General features: G+C 36.5%; 1 pseudogene; it reads left to right on the forward strand.

The window, feature by feature from the left end:
• Nucleotides 1-24,561, forward strand: part of LOC101547686 (NADH dehydrogenase [ubiquinone] 1 alpha subcomplex assembly factor 4-like) — a 48,516-nt pseudogene extending 23,955 nt beyond the window's left edge.
• The last annotated feature ends 1,528 nt before the right edge of the window (nt 24,562-26,089 follow it).

Consider the following 26,089-nt stretch of genomic DNA (forward strand, 5'->3'; position numbering starts at 1 on the left):
TCCTGTTTGACTCAACACAGCCTTGCCAGTGAAATCCCAGGGAAGATTAGGACTGGTGAGACAGTTGCATGAGTTGCATAGAAATTAAAATCCTGAAGGCAACACTCTCCTGAAATCCACTTGATCTGTATCATATGGAAACTTCTCCCTAATTCTCTCCAAGATTGCCACAGACTTGGGGGATCTGTAGTTTTCAGAATGAGGAGAAATTATGTTCTTTGCATGATTAGGAAAAGTCAATCCTGATCTCCACCTATGCAGATCCTAGGTACATTGACTAATCTTCCAGAAAAAAATTTCCAGAGAAGACAAAGTGTAAAGCCAAAGATATTTATTTTAAAATTTATGGAAATACTGGGGTACCCCAGATGGAGAAGGTGCAGTCTCCCTGCTTTCTCCATATAGAATCCCAGCAACACTGAGCTTCTACTAACATGGCTCTGATATGTGGGGATTAGGACTATTTCTCCAAACTGCATAGGGCACTTCAACTGGGAAGTTCCATCCCAGCTTCCAGCCTGACTCTGACCCCGGAAGTCATGTCCTCAACCCACCCCGGGCTCTATCTTGCTGCACTCAGCAGTAAAGAATCCAGGCTGGCGGGCACCACACACCAGAGAATGCTCCAGACCCCAGACTGGGCCAATAACACTAGAGTGCCCCAGATGGAGAAGGTGCAGTCTCCCTGCTTTCTCCAGATGGAATCCCAGTGACACTGAGCTTCTACTAACATGGCTCTGGTATGTGGGGACCAGGTCTATTTCTCCAAACCTTTCCTGATATACAAAAAAAAGTTCAGGAGTGGCTTCTTCGCTCCCGAATGACCATAATTCCAGAGGCACATAAACCAATCTCGGAATGGAGCAGCTGCTGTCAGAAATACCTATGGACTTAATTACTAAAATACCAGAATTCCAAAACCACGCGGCCGCTGTTGTGGCCGTGCAACATCATATGTTCTTCATAATAGCAATAGAATTAGAATAGCAATAGAATAGCAATTGAACAGCAATAGAAAACAAATGATGCCTTTTCAGCAGGAGGTTGTTGGGGAAATATTACAAATAATTATAATGGATTTTCTGTTGAAAATTGAATGTAAGCAAAGTAAAGAGAGAGTAAAGTGAAAATCATCTGCCACACAGGCAGGGTGGGGGTGGAGGGTATACTGGGGTTCTTGGTGGTGGTATATGTGCACTAATGAAGGGATGGGTGGTTGATTATTGTATAACTGAGACTTAAACCTGAAAGCTTTGTAACTGTTCTCACAGTGATTCAATAAAAAGAAAGTAAAATTATGGAAAGAGAGGAAAAAAGAATGCATTCAATAGAGAACATAGGATTCTCCTGAGAATATCACTGCAACCCATAAAATAAAGATGTGTTACATGCATGGACAGAGAAAGGGAAGATGGGCAACTTCAAGGTGGAATGTGCAAAATAAGAGGAATTAATCCAAGATGATATGCAAGCAACACAACCCACAATGAGGATGTGCAAAAGTTGCTTTTACAAAACTAATTGTATAGTTTTTTTTCTAAGATATCTGAGTGTGTGGATTTGAGGGCAGATAAGAATACCTTGACAGGGGCTGGAGCGATAGCACAGTGGGTAGGCGTTTGCCTTGCACGCGGCCGACCCGGGTTCGATTCCCCGTATCCCTTATGGTCCCCTGAGCACCGCCAGGAGTAATTCCTGAATGCAGAGCCAGGAGTTATCCCTGTGCATTGCCAGGTGTGATCCAAAAGGAAAAAAAAGAATACTTTGACAAAACATTGTCAAGGAAGGGCTATTTGGTCTTTTCAGGAACTTTGAAGCATAGAACATCTCTGTTTTGGGTCTTGGTGGTTAGTTGGCATCTTCAGTCTGGAGCTGGGGTTGGAGATTGGCAGCAAGAATTAATTTTCTGTTTATATATCGGTTTTGTGACTTCATGAAATTCATTGACAAGGGATCCTGAAACTGACTTACTGTACAAGTTTTGCTGCAACCTTATGAGAGATCATGAACTTGAACCACGGAGTTAAGCAGGGTCTGGATTCCTGACTCCTAGAAAATTTGTAAGTTATTTAAAAAAAAAGTTGACTCATTTTGTATAAGTAATGTTTAAACATTATGTGTAAGTAATGCTTAAGTAATCATGTGTAAGTTTTTAAACATTGATTTCTACTTTGAGATTTAGGAGAGATATTAATCCTTCTCTAAGAAAGTGGGGGGGTGATATTAAGGAGGCATTTCTAAATTTATAATCCTGGAAAATAAGCAAGCATCTCGGAGGAGAGAAAGAACACTGGAACATCTCAGCAAAGAATATCTTAAAATCTCACTGCATTCTATAAGGCTATTTGTTAGTTAATAGGAGTTTTGTTTAAAGGCCTTTACAGCAGGAAGGTGAGAGCCTCATGAAGACTAGTCTCCCAAGAGCCTGATCTGCACCAAAGTTGGTGGTGCAGCTTTCTGGGACTCTTTCCTAGTACAGTTCATTCCCCAGGTCTTATCTCAGCCAGGACAAAGAAGCAATGCTACTCTCCAGATTTCCTACTTCTCAGATCTGTTGACAGACCTCAAATAGAGTTTTTGTCTGAATTTTGATGAATGTGGATAGGTACTAATAGAAGGATCTCTGTACAATGATCTCCTTTCTCCTTCAACTTTTATCTCTAGAGTTATTCTTATTTAATTCTTATGAATATATGACAAATGCTGCTTTTTTTTGAGGGGATGTCCTCAGGTTATTCTCAGCCAACATGCAGCACAAAACACTTCAATGTGAGGTCTGCAGACTCATTCCTGCTCATGTTCTATGGTGTTGGGGATTACTCAGGTCACTGAGGGTCAGCAACATGCAAGGCGATAATAGCACTGGAGAGCAAAGTTAGGTTGCTGGGAACTCAGATATTAAATAATGAAAGTAAAATTCAGACTACTGTACATGGGGTAAATCAATTGAAATTTTGGAATAGTATTATTTTTATAACATGAAATTTAGTCTTTGATTTGTTTTGCAGCATCACTGTTTTTATTATATAATAATAAATTTGCTATGAAAATATCTAAAGGACATGTATGTATTAGAGCACAAGAAGTTTTTTTCACACTCTGCTGCAGCCATATTAACAGTATGGCATATGATTTCAGAATAAAAGCATCCAAGATGCCATCAATGTATAATTGAATAGAAATTGTAACTTATATGTTTATTTTTCTTTAGTAGTGACAATTAGAGATGCTATTACTGTTTCACTGCTAAAATAATGTTCTCATTTTGAAGATTCAGTTTCTTGCAAAGCTTTCAATAAACTTATTATTTTATTTCTCAAAGATATATTTGCACTTTGAGTTGCATGCTTAAAAATTATTTTCCTATAAAGTAACAATAGCTTCAGAACAAAGCCGTATAAAATTCTTTGAACTAATTGGCAATTAAATCTTAACATATTTACCATAGTGGTAACAAATTGCAAAGATATAACAAAAAGACATTATACTTGGGATTATACATTTGGGAATTCTTGTGTAGGCTTATTGGAAAGTAATTTGGCTCAATTCTTTTTTCTCTCAACAAGCATAAAACTGCATATTTTAGCATTTAATAAGAATACTCAGCAAGTTAAGTACATTTTTTACACACAACAAGTTAGATGGTAACAATGACTATATGTATCAATTTATTAATGAAGAGCTTTCATTAAATACAATAAAATTGGTGAATTTTATCTAAGCGGTTAGTTAGATGCTTGACATTCTTTACTCAGATGGAGACTGAAAGGACAACTCATAAAATTACAGAAAGACATTTTACCCCAATTTTCCTGTACTTAGTTTGTTTGAGGGCCATACCCAGTGATGCTCAGAGAACCACCTGTGTTGACTATTTTCAAGGCAAAGGTACTCTGCTGTGCTATCTCTTTGACCCCTTTTCCAAATTTTGAAAAATACATTTCTATGAAAAGAAAAAGCTGTGTTCATCTGTACCTAGTAGATTCCAAAGAACTCTCAAGGAAGTTGCATATAACATGTCATTAAATCTTTACACATGTCCACATTATTATACAATCTTACAGATCAATCTTACAGACCAGAGGCTAATCAGTCCTCTCCTGCCAATCTAGAAAACTGAAGCCATTCCAAAGTTCTCCATTTTTACCAACATGCAGTAAATTCTACATATTTGTATCTCAATATATTTTAAACCCTATTTTCCTTATTACCTTTATTCTTCTAGCTGTTTCTTTTAACTGTATTTTGTTATTTGTTTTTATTTTGGGGCCCACACCTGACTTTTCTCAGGGTTTACTTCTGTTCCTGCATGAAGGAAATTACTCTTGGTGGGCTCAGGGGACCAAACATAGTGCCCGGGTTCAAATCTGAGTCATTCGCTTGCAAGATTTGGAACTTACCAGATGTACCATCTCTTCAGCCCTTAAAATTTATATTTTTATTTGGTATAATATAATAGCTTCCTATGTAGTTGAGATCTCTTGTCTTCTAAAAAGAACCAGCAAATATATCTATAGAGCACTTTCTTTTAAAATAGAAATCATGAAATTACAATTTCTGATATGAGCTTGCAGGATCAAGTCAAAGTCGCCAAGGGGTCTCCACACATGGCACAAAAAGATCTCCACACATGGCACCTGACACTCTCTACAGCTGCCATATTACACTATATGATTAAAAATAATAAAAATGTTGAGAGCTTAGTGTTTATCGCTACATTGTGTTTTCCACTGATATTCTCTGTGTGCAAATCTTTTATTTCTGTATAAGTGTACTTAGATAGCTCAATGTTCCCCAGGAAGTCATCCTCTTCATAAAAATCTTTATGATTTAAAATTTAACAGTTTACAAATACTGTTTTATTGCTAAGTGTTTCCACTAAGTATTTCCATAATATCTCGAGAACAGCTTCAAAATTATACTGATTGTACTGAATTATTTTTAAAAATTTTATATATAATTAAAATCCATAATTATTTACAAATGTCTAGTTTAGGGAAATACAATGGTTAATCACTGTGATTTTACTTTAGTTAATTTGTCAATGAACTTTATTAAGATTCCCTCTGAATTAAGTAAATTTAGGTCTCTTGTTATCTTCTAAATAAAAATGTCAGTAACTCATAACTTAATTTCTCTTACACAAAGAAATTCAAAACATTTTATTACCTTAGAAATAATAAACATGTTCTTAAAATATTAAGTATATCTTTGATTCTTCAAATATTTTCCAAATCACACCTCTATGCTAAAATTTAGCTTAGTATCTAGGGTATAATTAGACTGCTTTTATTTTTTCCTCAGACTGAAAAGTTATTAACATAGCATTAGTTAACTGGTATTTGGGAACCAAGTACTGCAACACAGTATGATGTTTGAGAAAAACATTTATTTCAATTCTACCAGTTTCTTTATAAATGATAACACACTTAATTTTTCCCTTTTATTTTTAATTGAATCATAGTGATGTACACTGTTACAAAGTTGTTCATGACTAGTTTTAATCACGCAATGTCCCAATAACGGTTCTGTCATTGGTGTACATTTTCGACTACCATGTCCCCAGTTTCCTCCCCCAAACCCCCATTCCCACCCCCACCTGCCTCTATGGCAGGCACTTTTCTTCTCTCTGTCTCTGTCTTTGTCTCTGTCTCTGTCTCCCGTCGATTGGACATTGTGGTTTGCAATACAGATACTGACAGATACCAAAAGGTTATCATATATATCCTTTCACTATATTCAACACTCAGTTCTTTTCCGGAGTAATCATTGCAACTATTATTGTCATACTGTCCCTTCTCTATCCGAACTGCCCTTTGATGCCCCCCATCTGCACCTCTCTAACCCCCACTGACACACACACTTATGGCAAATTTTCAACCATTGACCAGTCCTCTTGATCCTTATTTTTCCTGACCCTGAATATTAGCCTCAAAATTTTTTTTCTGGTGGAAGAGAATCTAAAATTTATTGAGCATTTAGTACATACCATTTTATTATAAAAATATTATTTTAGGTATCCAATGTACAGTATTTAAGTGGTGAATTAGCTATTAGATTCTTTAAATTTTTTTTCTTTTATTGAATCACCATGTGGAAAGTTACAAAGTTTTCAGTTTAAGTCTCAGTTATACAACGCTCAAACACCCATCCCTTCACCAGTACACATATTCCACCACCAAGAATCACAGTATAGCTTCACCCGGCCCCCCACATCCCCAGCCCCCCACGCCGCCTGTGTAACTGATCCATTTCATTTTATTTGATTACATTCAATATTTCAACACAAAACTCACTATTATTGTTTGGAGTTTATCCTACCTAAAGTCGGACCTGCTAAAAAGGAAGCATTTGATATTATTTTTCCATTGCTGAGAATGAAGAGATATGAGGTTGAGTGGCTGCACTAGTGGCCGCATGATTTTGGATTTCTGAATTTTAGTATTTTAGTAACTAAGTCCAGAGAAATATCTGCCAGAAATTGCATCATTGCAAACTTGTACTTCTCAGCTATTTTATATTCCACATATGAGTGCAATCTTTCTATGTCTGTCTCTTTCTTTCTGACTCATTTCACTCAACATGATACTTTCCATGTTGATCCACTTATATGGAAATTTCATGACTTCATGTTTTCTGACAGCTACATAATATTCCATTGTGTAGATGTCCAGAGTTTCTTTAACCAGTCATCTGTTTTTGGGCACTCTGTTTTGTTCCAGATTGTGGCTATAGTAAACAGTGCTGCAATGAACATGGAAATGCAAATGTCATCTCTACTATACCTTTTTGCCTCTCCGGGATATATTCCCAGGAGTGGTATTGCTCGGTCAAATGGAAGCTCAATTTCTAATTTTTTTGAGAATCGTCCATATTGTTTTCGAAAAGGGCTGAACCAGTCAGCATTCCCACCAGCAGTGAAGGAGATTCCCTTACTCCCCACATCCATGCCAACAGCGGTTGCTTTTGTTTTTTGGGATGTGGGCCAGTCTCAGGTGTGAGATGATATCTCATTGTTGTTTTAATCTGCATCTCCCTGATTATGAGTGATGTGGAACATTTTCTCATGTGCCTCTTAGCCATTCGGAATTCTTCTTTGGGAAAGTTTCTGTTCATTTCATCACCCCATTTTTTGATCGGGTTGGAAGTTTTCTTCTTGTGGAGTTCATCCAGTGCATTGTATATCCTTGATATCAACCCTTTATCGGATGGGTACTGCATAAATATCCTTTCCCATTCTGTAGATTGTCTTTGTACTTTGGTCACTGTTTCTCTTGAGGTGCAGAAGCTTCTTAGTTTGAGATCGTCCCATTTATTTATCTCTGTTTTCACTTGCTTGGTCAGTGGCGTGTCAGCTTTGAAGATACCTTTGGCTTCAATGTCGTGGAGGGTTTTGCCGACCTTGTGTTCAATGCACTTAGGGATTCTGGTCTGATATTGAGGTCTTTAATCCATTTTGATCTGACTTTTGTACATGGTGATAGGTGGAGGTCTAAGCCCATTTTTTTTTTGCATGTAGCCATCCAGTTTTGCCAGCACAATTTGTTAAACATGCTTTCCTTGCTCCACTTCACATTTCTTGCTCCCTTATCAAAGATTAGATGATCATACATTTTGGAGGATGTGTCAGAGTATTCATCCCTGTTCCATTGGTCTGCCGCTCTGCCTTTGTTCCAGTACCATGCTGTTTTAATGACTACCGCTTTGTAGTAGAGTTGGAAGTTGGGGAGGTTGATTCCTCCCATTTTCTTTTTCCCAAGGATTGCTTTAGCTATTCGTGGGGGCTTATTGTTCCATATGAATTTCAGGAGCGCTTGCTCCATTTCTTTGAAGAATGTCAAGGGTATCCCTATAGGGATCGCATTGAATTTGTACAATGCTTTGGGGAGAATTGCCATTTTGACAATATTAATTATTCCAATCTATGAGCAGGGGATATCTTTCCATTTCCTCGTGTCCTCTTTTATTTCCTGAAGTAGCGTTTTGTAGTTTTCATTATATAAGTCTTTTACCCTCTTAGTTAAGCTGATTCCGAGGTACTTGATTTTTTGAGGCACAGTTGTGAACGGGATTGCTTTTATCATGTTGCTTTCTTCTCTCTCATTATTTGCATATAGGAAAGGCATGGACTTTTGGGTATTGATTTTATAGCCTGCAACTTTACTATACAAGTCTATTGTTTCTAGGAGTTTCTTGGTAGAGGTTTTAGGGTTCTCTAAGTGTAGAATCATGTCATCTGAGAATAGTGAGAGCTTGATTTCTTCCTTTCCTACCTGAATGCCCTTAATATCTTTTTATTGCCTAATCGCTATTGCAAGAACTTCCAGTACTATATTGAACAGAAGTGGAGAGAGTGGGCATCCTTGTCTCGTCCCTGTTCTCAGAGGGAAGGCTCTTAGTTTTTCCCCATTGAGGATGATGCTTGCCGTAGGCTTGTGATAAACAGCTTTGACTATATTGAGGAAGGGCCCTTCTATACCCATTTTGGCGAGAGTCAAACTTTATTTTTAATATCCCACAATGAATTCAGTCATGTTTGTCCCTTTCCTTCTGGTCATTTCACTCAGCATGATACTCTCCATGTCCTTCCTTTTATAGGCAAACTTCATAACTTAATTCTCCTTAACAGTTGCATACTATTCTGTCATGTAGAGGTACCATACTTTCGGTTTATCCATTTGTATGTTCTCAGGCACTTGGGTTGTTAACAGGTTTTTGGCTATTGTGAATAGAACAATGAACATAGACATGCAGGTGGCATTTATGCTATGTGTTTTGAACCCTCAGAGTATATTCTCAGATGTGGTATTGCTGGACCAAATGGGATATCAGTTTCTAGTTTTTGGAGAAACGTCCATATCGTCTTACAAAAAAAGCTGGACCAATCAGTATTCCCACCAGCAGTGAATGAGATTCCCTTTCTCCCTGCATCCTCGCCAGCACTGGTTATTCTTGTTCTTTTGGATGTGTGACAGTCTCTTTGGTGTGAGGTGAAATCTTATTATTTTTATTTGTATATTTCTGATTATTAGTGATGTAGAGCATGTGTTCACATTCCTTTGGTCATTTGAATTTTTTCTATGAGGAATCTTCCGTTCATTTATTCTCCCCATGTTTTTATGGCGTTGAATTTTTTCCTTGTAACATTCTACCCAATGCCATCTATATTTTTGATGTTAATCCCTAATGGGATAAGTATTGGGTAAATAATTTTTCCCATTCTGTGTTATACTAAGAAGCTTCTGCAACTCAAAAGAAACAGTAACCTAGATATAAAGATATGCAATTTAAAATTAAATTAACATTTAAAAATTTATGTATACATATTTTTACATTGTCAATTAGTTTGTAATAGATTGACACATAGTTTATATAAACTCAGTTTAACCATTTAAAAAGAATAAGTGGTGTCAGCAATATATATATACATATATGGATATATACATATAATGTATACTTACATATATACACACTCTCTCACATACAATGTATATACATGTATTATGTATATAAATATATGAAATGTGTCTCCCCTCTTGGAGAGCCTGGCAAGCTACTGAGAGTATCTTGTCCGCATGGCAGAACCTGGCAAGCTACCTGTGGCATGTTCAATATGCCAAAAACAGTAACAATAAGTCTCACAACTGAGATGCTACTGGTGCCCGCTTGAGCAAATCGATGAGCAACAGGATGACAGTGACAGTGATAACGTGTCTGAGTAGAATCAATCTAATAAAATTCACATTAAGTCAAAGAACACAAAATCCCTAACAAAATATTTAAACTTAAAATTTACCTCTTGATAATGATGATTTCAGAAATAGGATTAATGGTGACAACTTACCATTTAGTTTTCACACCTAAGAATATTTGTTTCAGATTCATTTAATACTAACATATTGGATGAATTTTGTTAGATCTTATTTATCTGCAAGTCTTTTGTTTTTATTTCAATCTCATCTTATTAAGTTTTTATCCTTTCGGTTTGTTTGGATTTGGGGTCACATCCGGCAGTGCTGAGAGCTTAATTTTGGGCTCTGAACTCATGGGATCACTCCTGGTGGCTTGGGGGAAACATATGGATTGCTATGGATGTAACCCATGTCAGTAGCGTGCAAGGCAAACACCCTACCTGCTGTACTATGGCTCCGCCTCCTCAACCTCATTCTAAATGATAGCAAAGAATGTTGAACTGGAGATTATTTTATTTAAGTGCTATCAAGGTATAATTAATGTTATTTTATCTTTTTTTGTCTTAAGGAATTAGCATTCCTATCTGTTTCTCTTATTTTGAGGAGGGGAAAGGATCGCCAAAACAATTCTTAATAGACAGAAGGCCACTTCCAGATTCTCACTGGATGGCATAATTGAATACTGAGACCCGTGTGTTCTTGGGGGCCTCTGAGGCCACATTAAACAATTCTTTGGGAACTCCACAGTTACAACTTGAGATAAATTCATATCCACTAATTATGACTATATTTGGTAAAATGATCTTTGAAAAATATTATTTATGTAAAGATCAAGATAATATCAAATTGGACTAGGGTAGACTTCAATATGCAATGTGTCTGACCCCAAAATGACAAAGAGGGTCATGCAGAGAAGAAAGAAGAATGCCTTGTGAAGACAGAGACAGACAGTTAAAATGATTGTAGCTATGAGATGTCATGAATTTCTGGGAGACATGAGAAGTTAAAAACTCCCTTGTGTCTTCAAAAGAGGCGCAACCCTATTGGTACTGTGATTTTATATTTCTGGCTCCAAAACAGAAATAATAAATTTGTATTAAGTCATTACATGTGTGGTATTATTTTATTACAGTTCTAGAAAATTAATGCAATACTTAACTGTATTTACATGTATATTTATCTTATAATTCTAACAAAATTATGTATTGTATGTGTGCATTTTATTTGGGGTATATAATATTCTTAAAACTGTAGTTTAATAACTTGCTGGAATTGAGACATTCTCATCTTCTTAGATTATTTCTAATCCTTTATCTTTTTTCACCATCTGGGACTTCATAATGGCACATGTTCATATTTTCCCATGTTCACATAGGACTTTAAATACATTTCTGATATTTTGTATATTTTTTAATTTCTGTCCACTCTAACTGCTTTATTCTTATCAATCTTCTGTTTAACCAATTCTCTCTTTAGTTGGCTAGATTTCAATTAAACCCATTAGTGTGTCTTTAACTTTAGTCTTTTATATTTATATTTTTGACTTTTGAGTTTACACAGTTTTAAAATTAGGTTTTGGAGCTCTGCAAAAATTCTTAATATAGTTTAGGTATGGGTTGGAGCGATAGCTCAGTAGGTAGGGCATTTGCCTTGCACGTGGCTGACCCTGGTTCAATTCCTCCACTCCTCTCACAGACCCCGGCAAGCTACTGAGAGTATCTCGCCCGCATGGCAGAGCCTGGCAAGCTACCTGTGACTTATTCGATATGCCAAAACCAGTAACAAGTCTCACAATGGAGATGTTACTGGTGCCTTCTCGAGCAAATCTATGAGCAACTGGATGACAGTAACAGTGACAGTTTTGGTATGTAGCACTGTAGCACTGTTGTCCCTTTGTTTATAAATTTGCTCAAGCGGGGACCAGCAACATCTCCATTGTGAGATTTGTTGTTACTGTTTTTGGCATATCAAATACATCAGGGGTAGCTTGCCAGGCTCTGCCATATAGGAAGGATATTCTGAGAGGGATGGAGGAATCAAAGCCGGGTCAGCTGTGTAGAAGGCAAACGCCCTACCCGCTATAATACGATTAAATATTATATACATTAATTTTATATGAAAATATTAAATATTACCTAAAACTTTCAAAATCCATATCCTACCTCCTTTATCTGATACATCATTGGTTGTGCTTACTTGTTATATTATTTCCTTTTTTATTTCTTTTGCTTTTTGGGTCACACCCGGCAATGCACAGGGGTTACTCCTGGCTCATGCACTCAGGAATTACTCCCAGTGGTGCTCAGGCGACCATATGGGATGCTGGAAATCGAACCCTGGTTGGCTGTGTGCAAGGCAAACACCCTACCGCTGTGCTATCTCTCCACCCCCTATTATTTCCTTTTATCTTCAATGACATGGTCTTTTTTGTTTTAATGTAGGGCTACTGCTATTTATTTATACACTGATTAAGCTGACTGAAACAGGCATGAACTGCACATTACTTTTTTTAATTAAAAATTATTTTCATAAAGTTGTTCATAGTAATTGTTTACATTCAACATTTCAATACCAATCCTACCAACATTACACCTTCCTACCACCATTATTTCTAATTTTCTCACCATAACCCAAGTGTACACAATAGAAAGTGCTAAATAATTTATTTTCTATTACTTATTATGATTACTATGAGAGGTTGTGTGACCGCAAAAGTAGCCTTGTGCTCCTGGAATTCTAAAATTTTAAAATATTGGGGTCCAGAGACATCTCTGCAGCATGCTGCTCCTCTTCCGGGATTCATTCGTGAGTCTCTAAATCAGGGCTGTTAGTGTGCTTAAATAGCCTTATTTTGATCTCTTTTGAGATTTCTTTTTAGGTCTCTGAAATAAGGCAGATAAATGAGCTTGTATAGCAGAGCCAGAGGTGATTTGTGGATATAACGTCCACATACATAACTTTTGGCTATTTAATATTTCAGAAAACTTGATCCCAAGTTACTGGGGTCTGGCCAGAGGCACAGCGATTTTGTTGTACCTGGAAGCTTGAAGGCACCATCAGCCTGCTGATGCACTCACCCCGCAGGTACAGATTGACCTGCTGGGTGGCACTATACCCCCAAGTAACATGGTCTTATTTCCTTATTTGAAAGATATTTTTTATTAAGTATATTGTATGCTATTAAAAAACAAAACTTCCAGTTATGGAAGATTTATTTCCATGAAGAGAAGGTATTTGTTTATTATGTATCAATAACTTGAGTGATTTAAATTGACTTCAGTTTTATATTGAATTTCCATATCATTCTTTCTTTAAATATATCCTCTCTCTCCTTCTTGGTTTCTTGAAGCAAAAGCCAATGCCAACAGACAATGATTCTAATGGGTTGGAGTTTGTAAATTGCGGGGTAGACTTGAGCATTATCAGGCTGATTTCTGTCACCCAGAGACAGTGGTGAAGAGATGCTGACACTGGAAGGGGAGTGGCACGTTCACAGGACATGAGTGTGTTGCACTGACCATATTGTAAAATAAAAGCCTATTATTTTAAAAGTACAAATTTAAAAGTCTAATATTTCCTCCATGTAGCTTCATGAGTCTTTTGAGACCAACAGTAAGCTTCTCAGTCTCGGCATCTGCTTAAGATTCTTCACTCGAAATGCACAGAAGAAAAGCAGCCCCCAAGGCCGAGTTAAATTCTTAGGGTTTCCACTCATCCTTCTTTACTGCCGAAGGTGTTCAAATATATTGTTTTGGATTTCTAATTTTTCTCAATAAAAAGTTGATCAAGTCACCTTGACTGAAGGCTTGAAATGAAACTCCTCTCCATGTGTTCGTTTTGCCTCTAGCCCCTACCTCGTACATGATTATATTACCGAAATTAGCTAGGTTTTTTTTTTCCTTTCATTTTTTTGGTCTCCCAAGGTTTGGGACCACACCCAGCAAATTAAACCAGAATCAGCTCATGCACGACAAGAAACTTAGCTCCTGTTCTGTCACTTCAGACCCCATTCTCTATACATGTTAAACAGTCACATCATCACTCCTTAGCAGCATTAAGGTGTTAATATTTCAGGATTTTCTTGATCATATCTATGTCTATGTAAGAAGAAGGAAGAAATATATAGCCCCCAACCCTGTTGATTAAATTATGCCAAGTTCACAGTAATATATTCACAGTAATATAAAGAATTAGTTTATTACAAGAACATTTTTTTGTCTAGCTAGATCAATAGTAGGTTTATCTAGAACAAAGCTTTTATTTTAATGCTTCTATATATATACATTTAGGCATAAAATAAAAAGTTGTTGACATAGCAAATGAAATAGAAATGAAGCTAATGCTATACTGTGTGAAAAATATTGAAAGAGCATTTTATTTTTTCCATTCCATTTTCCTTGCTATGCAATAACAAAATGTGTTATGGAATCACACATTTGATTATGGTTCTTGTATACTTGCTTGCAGTGCTTGCCAGGATTTGTACATTGTACATTTGATCATAGCTCTAGGACTCCAACAGCAGTGCTCTGGGATCACATTTGATATGTGGAACCAGGATCAAAATAATAATAACCTTATGTCTCCAAGGCAGGTAAGCTATCAATAAGTCATCCTACAGATTCTCAAATAGTAATTTAAGAGTTCTAGAGCATAGGTGAAGAAGTTTTCTCAATTATCCTTAAAGTTCTACCCATTAAAAACAAATATTATAAGTAAAACGTTATGACAATGGGAAAATTTTATATCCAAGTTCTCAAATGAGACACTTCAGTAATAAATAGGAATACCTAACATTTTTGAAGCTAATGAGAATAATGAATGTGAAAATACATGAAAAATACACCTAAGGCATTAAATGTGAATAGAATTTACTTTTTCTAATGTCCTACATATAAATTGCTAGGTGTGCTCTCAGAGTATCAAATAAAAGAACATTACTTCAAAACTCTAAGAATTCAATTCATTTTTTATTTTAAAGTCTTCAGATCAGAATTTTGATAAATTGACAAGTTTAAGGATAAAATTATGGTGTTCTGTCATTTTTTCAGTGAGCAGGAAAAAAACTCTAAAACATGACAGCATTTAAGTTAAATGACATAGTACCCTATTTAAGCTTAGACTTAGGTATGTTAATTCTGTTATTAAAACCTGATTAATGTTAAGCATGCCTCCCCACATACCTGAATTATCTGATGCTGTATTTCAGCTTTCTTCTTTGATATGGAATTTAAAATGTATTAAATTACAAGAGAATTTCCGTGAGGAAAAGCCAGTGTAGGGCCAGAGAAATAATACATTGGGTGCTTGCCTGGCTTTGTTAAACCCACAGCATCATATATGTTTCCCCAAGCCCCAGCAGGAGTGATCTCGGAGCTCAAAGTCAGGAGTAAGGCCTGAGCACCACTGGATGCAGTCCCCCAAAAAACAAAAGTATCTGATGCATGAGTGAAAGGAAGATGACTTAGGTTTCATGACTATCTCTCATTTATTTAGTTTTTGGTTATGGAATAATTCTTTGTGACTCTGGTGGGACTTGTGAGAGACCATATGGGTTGTGAGTGATACAATCTGGATTGGCCACTTGAAGAGCAAGCATCCTAACCACTGTACTAAAACTTCTGCCTTAGTATCTCTAATTTAGATGTCTCTGTTGAACTAAAGAAGAAATCTTTGGATATTAGTATCCCACCGCAAAACAAAACAAAACAAAACAAAACAAGTCCTTCCCCAATTATAATGTCTTTGGAATTTTTGTCATTCTAATATTCAACTATTGTCTGTAATAAAATCCTTTCCCAAGTATAAATGCCATCTACCCAATTTTTATAAAAGGTAAAATACCTTATTTGTTGACCTTTTTGGCTATTTTTATTCTTTTATGTAAAGAACAAAAAACCAAATGATATTAGTATCCAAGATTATTATTCAAATTATTTTTTTATCGTTTTGGGGAGGCCACACTCAGTGGTGCTGAGGACTAACTTTTGACTTTGTGAACAGGGGTCATTTTATGATGCTTGGGGAACTAGAGAGTGTCAGTATCAAAATCCAAGTCAATTATATACAAAGGAAGTTTCCTACCCACTGTAATATCTCTCCAGTTCCTCATATTAATTTAACCTGTTATTAGTGAAGCATCAGATCACTCTAGAAACATTCTTATATAGTTGAGATCATTATACTCACTTCTTGAACATCACAATATGGAAAATAGAACACAAACAGGACCAAGGATAGACAAAAATAATAGAAATATATTAAACAATTACTTGATTCAAATGTACATACTATTTTTTTTTTTTTTTGCTTTTTGGGTCATACCTGGCAATGCACAGGAGTTTTTCCTGGCTCATGCACTCAGGAGTTACTCCTGGTGGTGTTCAGGGGACCATATGGGATACTGGGAATCGAACCTGGGTCGGTTGTGTGCAAGGCAAATGCTCTACCCGCTGTGCTAGCTTTTTTTTTCCCTCAATTTTATTGAATCACCATGAGATAGTTACAAGTTTTCATGTTTGGGTTACAATCTCACAATGGTTAAACACTCATCCCTCCACCAGTGCACATTCCCCACCACCAATATCCAGGGTATACCCCCTTTCTCACCCTTCTGCCTCTATGGCAGACAATATTCCCCATACTCTCTCTCTACTTTGGGGCATTATAGCTTGTAACACACACACTGAGAGGTCATCATGTTTGATCCATTATCTACTTTTGGCATGCATCTCCCATCCCAACTGGTTCTTCCAGCCATCATTTTCTTAGTGATCCCTTCTCTATTCCATCTGCCTTCTCCACTCTACTCATGAAGCAGTCTTCCAGCAATGGGGCAATCCCCATTGCCCTTGTATCTAGTCCTTGGGTGTCAGCCTCATGTGATGTTATTTTATTTCCACAAATGAGTGCACTCCCTCTCTATCTGTTTCTCTCTTTCTAACTCATTTCACTTAGTATGATACTCACCATGTTTATCCATTTATAAGCAAATTTCATGACTTTATCTCTCCTAACAGCTAAATAATATTCCATTGTGTAGAGGTACCAAAGTTTCTTTAACCAGTCATCTGTTTTAGAGCACCCGGGTTGTTTCCATATTTTGGCTATTGTGAACAGTGCTGCAATGAATATATAGAATGCAAAAAAGCACAATGTCATTTCTATTGTGCTTTTTTGCATTCTCGGGATATATTCCCAGAAATGGTATTGCGGGGTCATATAGAAGGTCAATTTCTAGTTTTTGAAGGACTGTCCATATTGTTTTTCAGAAAGGCTGGACCAGTCAGCATTCCCACCAACAGTGAAGGAGCATCCCTTTTTCCCCCATCCATGCCAGCACTGGTTGCTTTTGTTCTTTTTTTTTTTTGTCAAGTATCATGTCTTTATTTTCCATGTTTTTCAGTGAAAGACTTTAATTATGTATATAAAGAGTGCTTAAATTTCTAAATATATTGGAATCTTTCCTTTCTTGGCAAGTATGAAGACTCACATTATTATGCTTATGTTCATAAGAAAGACACACAAGATAAGTTACTTGCCTTTTTTTTTTTATTTATTTTTTTTTGCTTTTGTTCTTTTGAATGTGTGCCAGTCTCTGTGGTGTGAGATGGTATCTCATTGTTGTGCTAGCTTTTTAATTAAATTATTTCCTTATATTTATGGACCATGTAATTTTCACAGACTAATTTTTTTAATACTCAAATATAAAAATTATACAGAAGCTTGTAAGTTGAGAAAAGAAGTTCTCCTAGTGCATTTTTTAGTTTTATAGGAAATTATTTTACATAAATATTTTTCAATGGCAAAACTAATTTAATTTTTTCTGAAGCACTGTTAAGGACCTTATATTGAAAACATTTAAAAAGTTGTAGTTATGCCTTTATTTGTAGCAACAGAATTTCAAAAGACTAAGGGATTAATTAATCTTCTAGTTATTTTTAAATTATGACAAAATATTTTTTAAATTACTGTAAAAATTTTTAGAGTTACTATAAGTGACATCATAACATTACTGACTATCTCTTGAAACAAGAAAACATTATGTCGATTGCTATCTTAAATTTTTGTTTTACTTCTAAAACTCCCCTTCAAATAATTACAGAAGAAATAGGTTATCTTATAGCTAAGGATCAAATGAGTCCAGCTGGACTCCTGAAGTACACAAATTGAATCTTAGCAATTATACAATGAAGTACAGAAAATCAATGTTATAATGAAAATCTTCATTTATAACCAAACAAATATAGTCATGTAATATCAGGTTTATTTTTTCTTCAATGAGACTGGACAAATTCTGACCTTTAACTACTTATTAGGAGATAGTATTCTAAAAATGACTGCCAACAACATCTACTATCTCTTTCCATACAAGTTGTTCACCTAGTGAAGAGGTGACGACATCTGAGTCTTCTCTTTTTAGATTTTATGCAGATTTTTGACTTGCTGTTAGCAGACTACTATTAAAATTTATACTGCCACACCAGCTGTGGAAGTTGGTCTTAAGTGTTTCAGCATATTCACAGGGCTGGAGAGATAGCACAGTGAGTAGGTTGCTTGCATAGCAAGCTCCCAACCTGGGTTTATCCAATGCACTATCCAATGTTCTATCATCTCCTGAGCCTTGCAGGAGTGAATCTTGAATGTAGATCCCAGAGTAAATCCTGAGCACCACTGGGTATGGTTCCAAAACAAAACAATATAAACACAACAACAGTGAAACTTTAAGGCACTTTTCATCTTTATTGTCTCAGGTTCTTGAACTGCCTCTGAAGATGGCCAATTACCTTGGGTGATGGAGGTGAATACTGTTTCCATGATTTTCAGTTAAATTATTTGAAATATCGAATGAATGAATGAAACCATCTGAGATGCAGTCATTGGAGTGAACTTAGCTATTACCAAATGGAGCAAAAAATTACTGAACCATTCCCAAAGAACACAAATAATTATGAGAACTAATACATCATTATTCTTTTAAGCAACACAGTTGTTAAGTAGCAATTATCCAGTAAGAGATGGAGGAAATGTTCCTTATATAAGAACCCGACATAATTGTAACAAGTTTCTAGTATTATAACAAAATTTTAATATTTTATACATGAAGTAGTAGACTGATGTAGATGCTTATTCCCTTCCAGTTTTCTATTTTTCATCCTTTTTTTCCTTTTCTTTATCTTTCCTCTCTTTATTTAAATCCCAATTACTAAATGTTCAAAGAAGAAATTGAATTAGATGGAGAACTTATGTACACTTGGGAGAAGAGGAACCCCTTTCTATCCATACCTCCCTTCTTGCAAGGCTTGTCAAGAATCATAAATTTTAGCTGCAGGATGGCAAATCACACTTATCTGTCTATTGTATCTGACATTTAATAGTACATTTAATGTCTTTATCACATTTGTTTTGAATTACATGAGAAATAAAACCAAAGTGTGGAAGGAGGGGTATTAGGAAGCTCCCATATGGGGCCAGAGCAGTAGTGGGTAGAACACTTGTCTTGTGCTCCGCTCACCCAGAATCAATCTCCAGCATCACATTTGGTTCTCCTACCCCTCCAGGAATGATCCCTAAGCATAGAATACGCCCACAGTTGCTGAAACTAACACTTCCATACTCTGAAACTGAGGGTTACATAATTATCCCACTAATTCTAGGTGTGACTCATCTGATAGAGTGCTCTATATTGGAAAGAACCCCCTAGCTAAATTGAGCTGAGTACTATCTTTGGAGCTGAGGCTGTGAAGAGACAGGCAGAAGCCAGGAACTAGACTCACAGCTTTCTCTTTAACTAGGAATAATGTATCCAAGAGTAGGGAGAAATGCACCAACTTCAGTTCTGCTCCAAGATGCTGATTCCATAATGACAGAGTATTATATGACACATAGTATTTATGATTTTTTTCACTCTATTTTTCTTTATATCATTCCATAAACTCTAAATTTCATAACACTTATGGACTGATTAAATATGTATTTAAAATTCTTATTTTCCGTAGAAAGGTTACCCAGAAAATGGACCTTCTAGGGTACTATTTTAAAACTACCTTCATTGAAAACAATTACTTTCAAAAAGCAACTTTGTCCTCAAAATTGTGTTTTGCTTAAATGTCCTCATGTCTATTTTGATAGCCTTAGTATTTGTTTAGTTTGCAAGATTTGTTCTTACACACTAAAGTCTTAATGACATACAGTAAATTCCCACTCATTTGAAAGTTTTCTAGTAAATAATAATGTATTTGCTCTGTGATTTAATTGCAAACTGTGACATTAAAACTCCTCTATAAATATTTTTTTAGTATAAGTACAGATGTCATTTGGACTATACCTTTTTGCTTCTCCGGGATATATTCCCAGAAGTGGTCTTACTGGGTCAAATGGGAGCTCAACATCTAATTTTTTGAGAAGCGTCCATATTGTTTTCCAAAAAAGCTGAACCAGTCGGCATTCCCACCAGCAGTATAGGAGGGTCCCTCTCTCCCCACATCCACGCCAACAGCGGTTGCTTTTGTTCTTCTGGATATGTGCCAGTCTCTGTGGTGTTAGGTGGTATCTCATAGTTGTTTTGATCTGCATCTCCCTGTTGATTAGTGATGAAGAGCATTTTTTCATGTGCCTTTTGGCCATTCATATTTCTTCCTTGAGAAAATTTCTGTTTATTTCTTTGCCCATTTTCTGATGGGGTTGGATGGCTTTTTCTTGTAGAGTTCAATCAGTGCTTTATATACCCTTGATATCAACCCCTTATCAGATGAGTATTAGGTGAATATACTTTCCCATTCTGTAGATTGCCTTTTTATTCTGGTTACTGAATCTTTTGCAGTGCAGAAGCTTCTTAGTTTAATATAGTTCCATTTGTTTATCTCTGTTTGTACTTGGTTGCTTAGTTCTGTGGCATCTTTGAGGATACCTTTAGCTTCGATATCGTGAAGGGTTTAGCCAACCTTGTCTTCAATGTACCTTACGGATTGTGGTCTGATGTTGAAGTCTTTAATCCATTTTGATCTGATTTTTGTGCATGGTGTTAGGTCGAGGTATAAGCCCATTCTTTTGCATGTGGTTGTCCAGTTGTGCCAGCACCATTTGTTAAAGAGGCTTTCCTTGCTCCACTTCACGTCTTGCTCCCTTATCAAAGAATAGATGATCATACATTTGGGGTGGTGTGTAGGGATATTCCATCCTATTCCATTGGTCTGTGGCTCTGACTTTGTTTCAGTACCATGCTGTTTGTTACCGCTTTGTAGTAGAGTTTGAGGTTGGGGAGGGTGATGCCTCCCATATTCTTTTCCCCAAGAATTTCTTTGGCTATTAGTGGGCATTTATTGGTCCATATGAATTTCAGGAATGTTTGCTACATTTCTTTGAAGAATTTCATGGATATCCTTATCGGGATCGCATTGAATCTGTATAGTGCTTTAGGGATTATTGCCATTTTGAAAATGTTACATCTTCCTATCCATCAGCAGGGAATATGTTTCCATTTCCTTGTGTCTTCTTTTATTTCGTGGAGTAGGGTTTTGTAGTTTTCTTTGTAGATATCCTTAACCTCTTTAGTTAGGCTGATTTCTAGGTACTTTATTTTCTGGGGCACAATTGTGAATGGCATTGTTTTTCTCTATATCACTTTCCTGTGTTTCGCTATTTGCGTATAGGAAGGCCATGGATTTTTTGGTATTGATTTTTATAACCTGCAACTTTACTGTACAAGTCTATTATTTCTAGGAGTTTTATAGTAGAAGTTTTAGGACTCTCTAGGTATAGAATCATGTAATCTGTGAATAGTGAAAACTTGATTTCTTCCTTTCCTATCTAGATGCCCATAATGTAGTTTTCTTGCCTAATTGTTATTGCAAACACTTCCAGTACTATGTTGAACAGAAAGGGTGAGAGTGGGCATCCTTGCCTTTTCCCTGAAGTTAGAGGGAAGGCCTTTATTTTTTCTCCACTGAGGATAATGCTTGTCACGGGTTTGTGGTAGACGTCTTTGACTATCTTGAGGAAAGTTCCTTCTAAACACATTTTGGTAAGAGTTTTCATCATAAATTGGTGTTTTATCTCGTCAAATGCTTTCTTTGCATCTATTGAAATGATCATATGGTTTTATTTTTACTTTTGTTAGTATGATGGATTATATTAATTGATTTCTGAATGTCTAACCATCCTTGCATTCCCGGGATGAACCCCACTTGGTCATGATGTATGATCTTTTTGATGAATTGTTGGATTCTATTTGCTAATATTTTGCTGAGAATCTTTTCATTTGTCTTCATCAGGAATGTTGGCCTGTAGGTCTCCTTGTTACTAGTGTCTTTATTTGCATTTGGTATTAGGGAGATATGTGTTTCATAGAAACTGTTTGGGAGAGTTCTTGTTTCTTCAATTTCCTGGAAAATATTGAGGACAACTGGCAACAAGTCCTCTTTAAATGTTTGGAAGTATTCCCTAGTAAAACCATCTGGGCCTGGGCTTTTGGTTTTGGGAAGACTTTTAATTACAGATTCAATTTCCTTGATATTTAATGGGTCTGTCAGTTATTCCAAGTCTTCGTGGTTCAGTCTTGGGAGATTGTAGAAATCAAGAAATGTACCCATTTCTTTCATGTTCTCTTGTTTTGTAACATAAGGACTTTCAAAGTAGTCTCTGATGTTTTAAATTTCATTGGTTTCTGTTGTGATGTCCCCCTTTTCATTTCTGATTCGGTTTATTAGGATTCTCTCTCTTTCTCTGTGAGTCTTGCTAGTGGTATACAATCTTGTTTATTTTCTCAAAGAACCAGCTCTTTTTTTCATTGATCACTGCTTACAATAGCGAGAATCTGGAAAAAAGCCGAGTGCCTGAGAACAGATAATTGGCTAAAGAAAGCTTGGTACATCTACACAATGGAATACTATGCAGCTTGTGAGAAAAGATAAGGTCATGAACTTTGCATACAAGTGGATCAACATGTAAAGTATCATGCTAATTGAAATGAGTCAGTAAGTGAGAGACAGTCACAGAATAATTGCACTCATCTGCAGAATATAAAACAACAGAATGGGAGACTAACACCCAAGATTAGTAGAAATAAGTACCAGGTTTGCTTCATGGCTTGGAAGCCTGTCTCACATTCTGGGAGAAAAGACAGTTCAGATAGAGAAGGGAACACCAAATCAAGTGTGGTGGTAGGACCTGCTCAGGTTGGGAGAGGCGTGCTGAAAGCTGACTATAGATTGAACACGATGGGCACCCAATACCTCCATTGCAAACCACAACACCCAAAAGGAGAGAGAGAACAAAAGGGAATGCCCTGCCACAGAGGCAGATGGGGGGATGGGATGGGGTGGGTGGGAGGGATACTGGGGTCATCAGTGGAGGAGAACAGGCACTGGTGGAGTTATGGGTTCTCAAGTAGTGTATGACTGAAACACAAGCACGAAAATATGTAAATCTGTATCTATACCCTCATGGTGATTCATTAATAAAAAAAAATAAAATATTTTTTCTTAGTGGAGTACTGCATGAGCATATGCATTTATTATGCCACGCAGTAAAGTATTTACATTTAAGTAAATATTGTACCTGATAGAAGAAGACAATTACTGTGTTAAAATTTTTATGGTTCTCATATTTTTTTTGTCCAGAACGACAAGTCAAACTAAAAATCTTGGCTACCTGATCTGAAGATATGTTGCTTTTCTGAAATAAGAGGCCATATTCCAGATGTCATGTATGACTGGTTAACTAATATTTTGATTTGCCTGGGGAAATTTTCTTGAAATAATATTCCTAGTACTTTATTTTATTCATAGTAGTGTGTAGAGTTTAAATTGTAAATTGCACAATGACATATATATATGTATGTATATGTGTGTGTTTTCATATTTTTTTGTGGTATTTGAATAACATGAATGACAAACTACAAATGAAGGTCTATTTTCACAGTAAATGAGGTGTTTGGCATAAATCATGGTAAATTCATTCAAATCATTTAAACCTAATCATTTCTTGGGAGTTGATATTTGCAAACTTTGTATCTGATAAAGGATTACATCCAAAATTATTTAAGCAATTACAACAACTCTATAGTAAACGAAGAAAAAAGTCATACATGGAAGGTATGATCCAATAAAGAGTAAAGAAAAGTACAAGCATCAGAATAATCAGTTTTCCAAGGAAAGCCAGGATAGTGTGCAAATGGAGGATAAGACAAAGGAATGCTTTCCGTGGAAAAATTTAAGAAGACAAACTAAGTGCCACGCCCCTAAACCATGCATGGCGTGAACTCAGGGACATCATGTTGTGAGGAGATGGGGCCTAGTCATGCACGGCCTGAGGAATTTCAACCTGGACAACCTGACCGAACTCGAAATCTGAAAAATGAAGCCCTTATTGATTATCGAAAAGCTCCCCTCCACAGCTCCTCCCACAGGAGCAGATAAACTGCCATCCAGAGATGGAGGGATAAATCCCTGGGAAGGTTTCAAGCTGTTGTCACTGCTAAGAGAAGTTAATGTGGATTCCAAAGATCCAGTGTCTTTGCAAGTGAAAGATGCTGGAGGAATTCGAGTCAAAGGAGTTCAAATTGCCAAAATGCCATCACTTTGAAATGACGAATATTAAGAGCATTCCCCAAGGCAAAATTTCCGCTGTAGAAACACTGACACTTCTTAATAATTATAAACTTTATCCAGAAACTTGGACAGCTAAGAAAGTAGCAGAATACCATCTAGAACAGAAGGAGGTAAATTCACTGCTCAAATACTTTATTACTTATGAAGTCAAGGTTTTCTCTGCTAAAGACAAGAAGGCATTACAAAGTGAAGAAATTTTTAAAATTTTCCTGTGTAATTTTCATGCTTTACCCTATTTTCTTGGTTTTGGAATATTATAATAATGACAGAATGTTTAATGCTCCCTTCTTATAAAAGCATATTATTTATTGAGCTTGTTGGAGTTTTCAGAGCTCCTAAAAATTTTTGTTTTAAGTGCCCAATTAGAAATTTATCCAAAAGATATCAGCATGTTTAATTATAGATTTATTATAAATAAAGGAGTTAATGTATTATTTTAGGGAACATATGTCAAAGTTTTGTCTTCCAACTTAGCTCATTAGTTTCTTATTTTTTAGAACTATGAAAGTAAGAACTTTTCTTATTAAAGTCTGATTTATTTATTTACTTATTTATTTATTGGTTAAGGCAAGGGGAGTTTAGACAGTGAGGAAAGCTAGGTGTTTTGTTTTGTTTTTCAAATTAAGAGTGGATATCAAATTAATCATCACCATCATCATTATCATCATCATTCCATTAATCGTTGAAATTCTCCAGTGGTCTCAGTAACATCTCCATTAGTCCTAGCCCTGAGATTTTAGAAGCCTCTCTACTCGTCCTTCCCAACGATGCCGCAATGGAAGCTCTTTCAGGGTCAGGGGAATGAGACCCAGCTTGTTTACTGGTTTTGGCATATTAATACAACATGGAGACCTTGTGAGGCTCTCCAATGTGGGCAGGAAACTCCCAGTAGTTTGCCAGGTTCTTCCAGAGGGAGAAGTAGGCGATAAGATATCAAGAGGCCGCTTTGTGGCTGTGCGCTTCCAGGAGCATGCTTTTATTTTTTATTATTTTTTTTATAGTCATACAGTGATATATTATATATTTTTTTTAAATTTATTTATTTTTAATTAGAGAATCACCGTGAGGGTACAGTTACAGATTTATACACTTTTGTGCTTATACTTCCCTCATACAAAGTTTGGGAACCCATCCCTTCACCAGTGCCCATTCTCCACCACCCGTAAACCCAGTGTCCCTCCCACCCTCCCCAATCCCATCTCCCCCCCACCCCACCCTGCCACTGTGGCAAGGCATTCCCTTCTGTTTTCTCTCTCTAATTAGCTGTTGTGGTTTGCAATAAAGGTGTTGAGTGGCCGCTGTGCTCAGTCTCTAGCCCTCATTCAGCCCGCAACTCCCTTCCCCCACATGGCCTTCGACTACAATGTAGTTGGTGATCGCTTCTCTGAGTTGACCTTTCCCCGGAACGTGAGGCCAGCCTCGAAGCCATGGAGTCAACCTCCTGGTACTTATTTCTACAGTTCTTGGGTGTTAGTCTCCCACTCTGTTATTCTATATACCATAGATGAGTGCAATCTTTCTATGTCTGTCTCTCTCTTTCTGACTCATTTCACTCAGCATGAAACTTTTCATGCCCATCCACTTAACTACAAAATTCTTGACCTCCTTTTTTCTAACAGCTGCATAGTATTCCATTGTATAGATGTACCAAAGTTTCCTCAACCAGTCATCCGTTCTGGGGCATTTGGGTTTTTTCCAGATTCTGGCTATTGTAAACAGTGCTGCGATGAACATACATGTGCAGATGTTGTTTCGATTGTACTTTTTTCAGGCAGCCAATTTTTGAAA

The sequence above is a fragment of the Sorex araneus genome, chromosome 1, assembly GCF_027595985.1.
Source record: "Sorex araneus isolate mSorAra2 chromosome 1, mSorAra2.pri, whole genome shotgun sequence".
In the NCBI taxonomy this organism is placed as follows: Eukaryota; Metazoa; Chordata; class Mammalia; order Eulipotyphla; family Soricidae; genus Sorex; species Sorex araneus.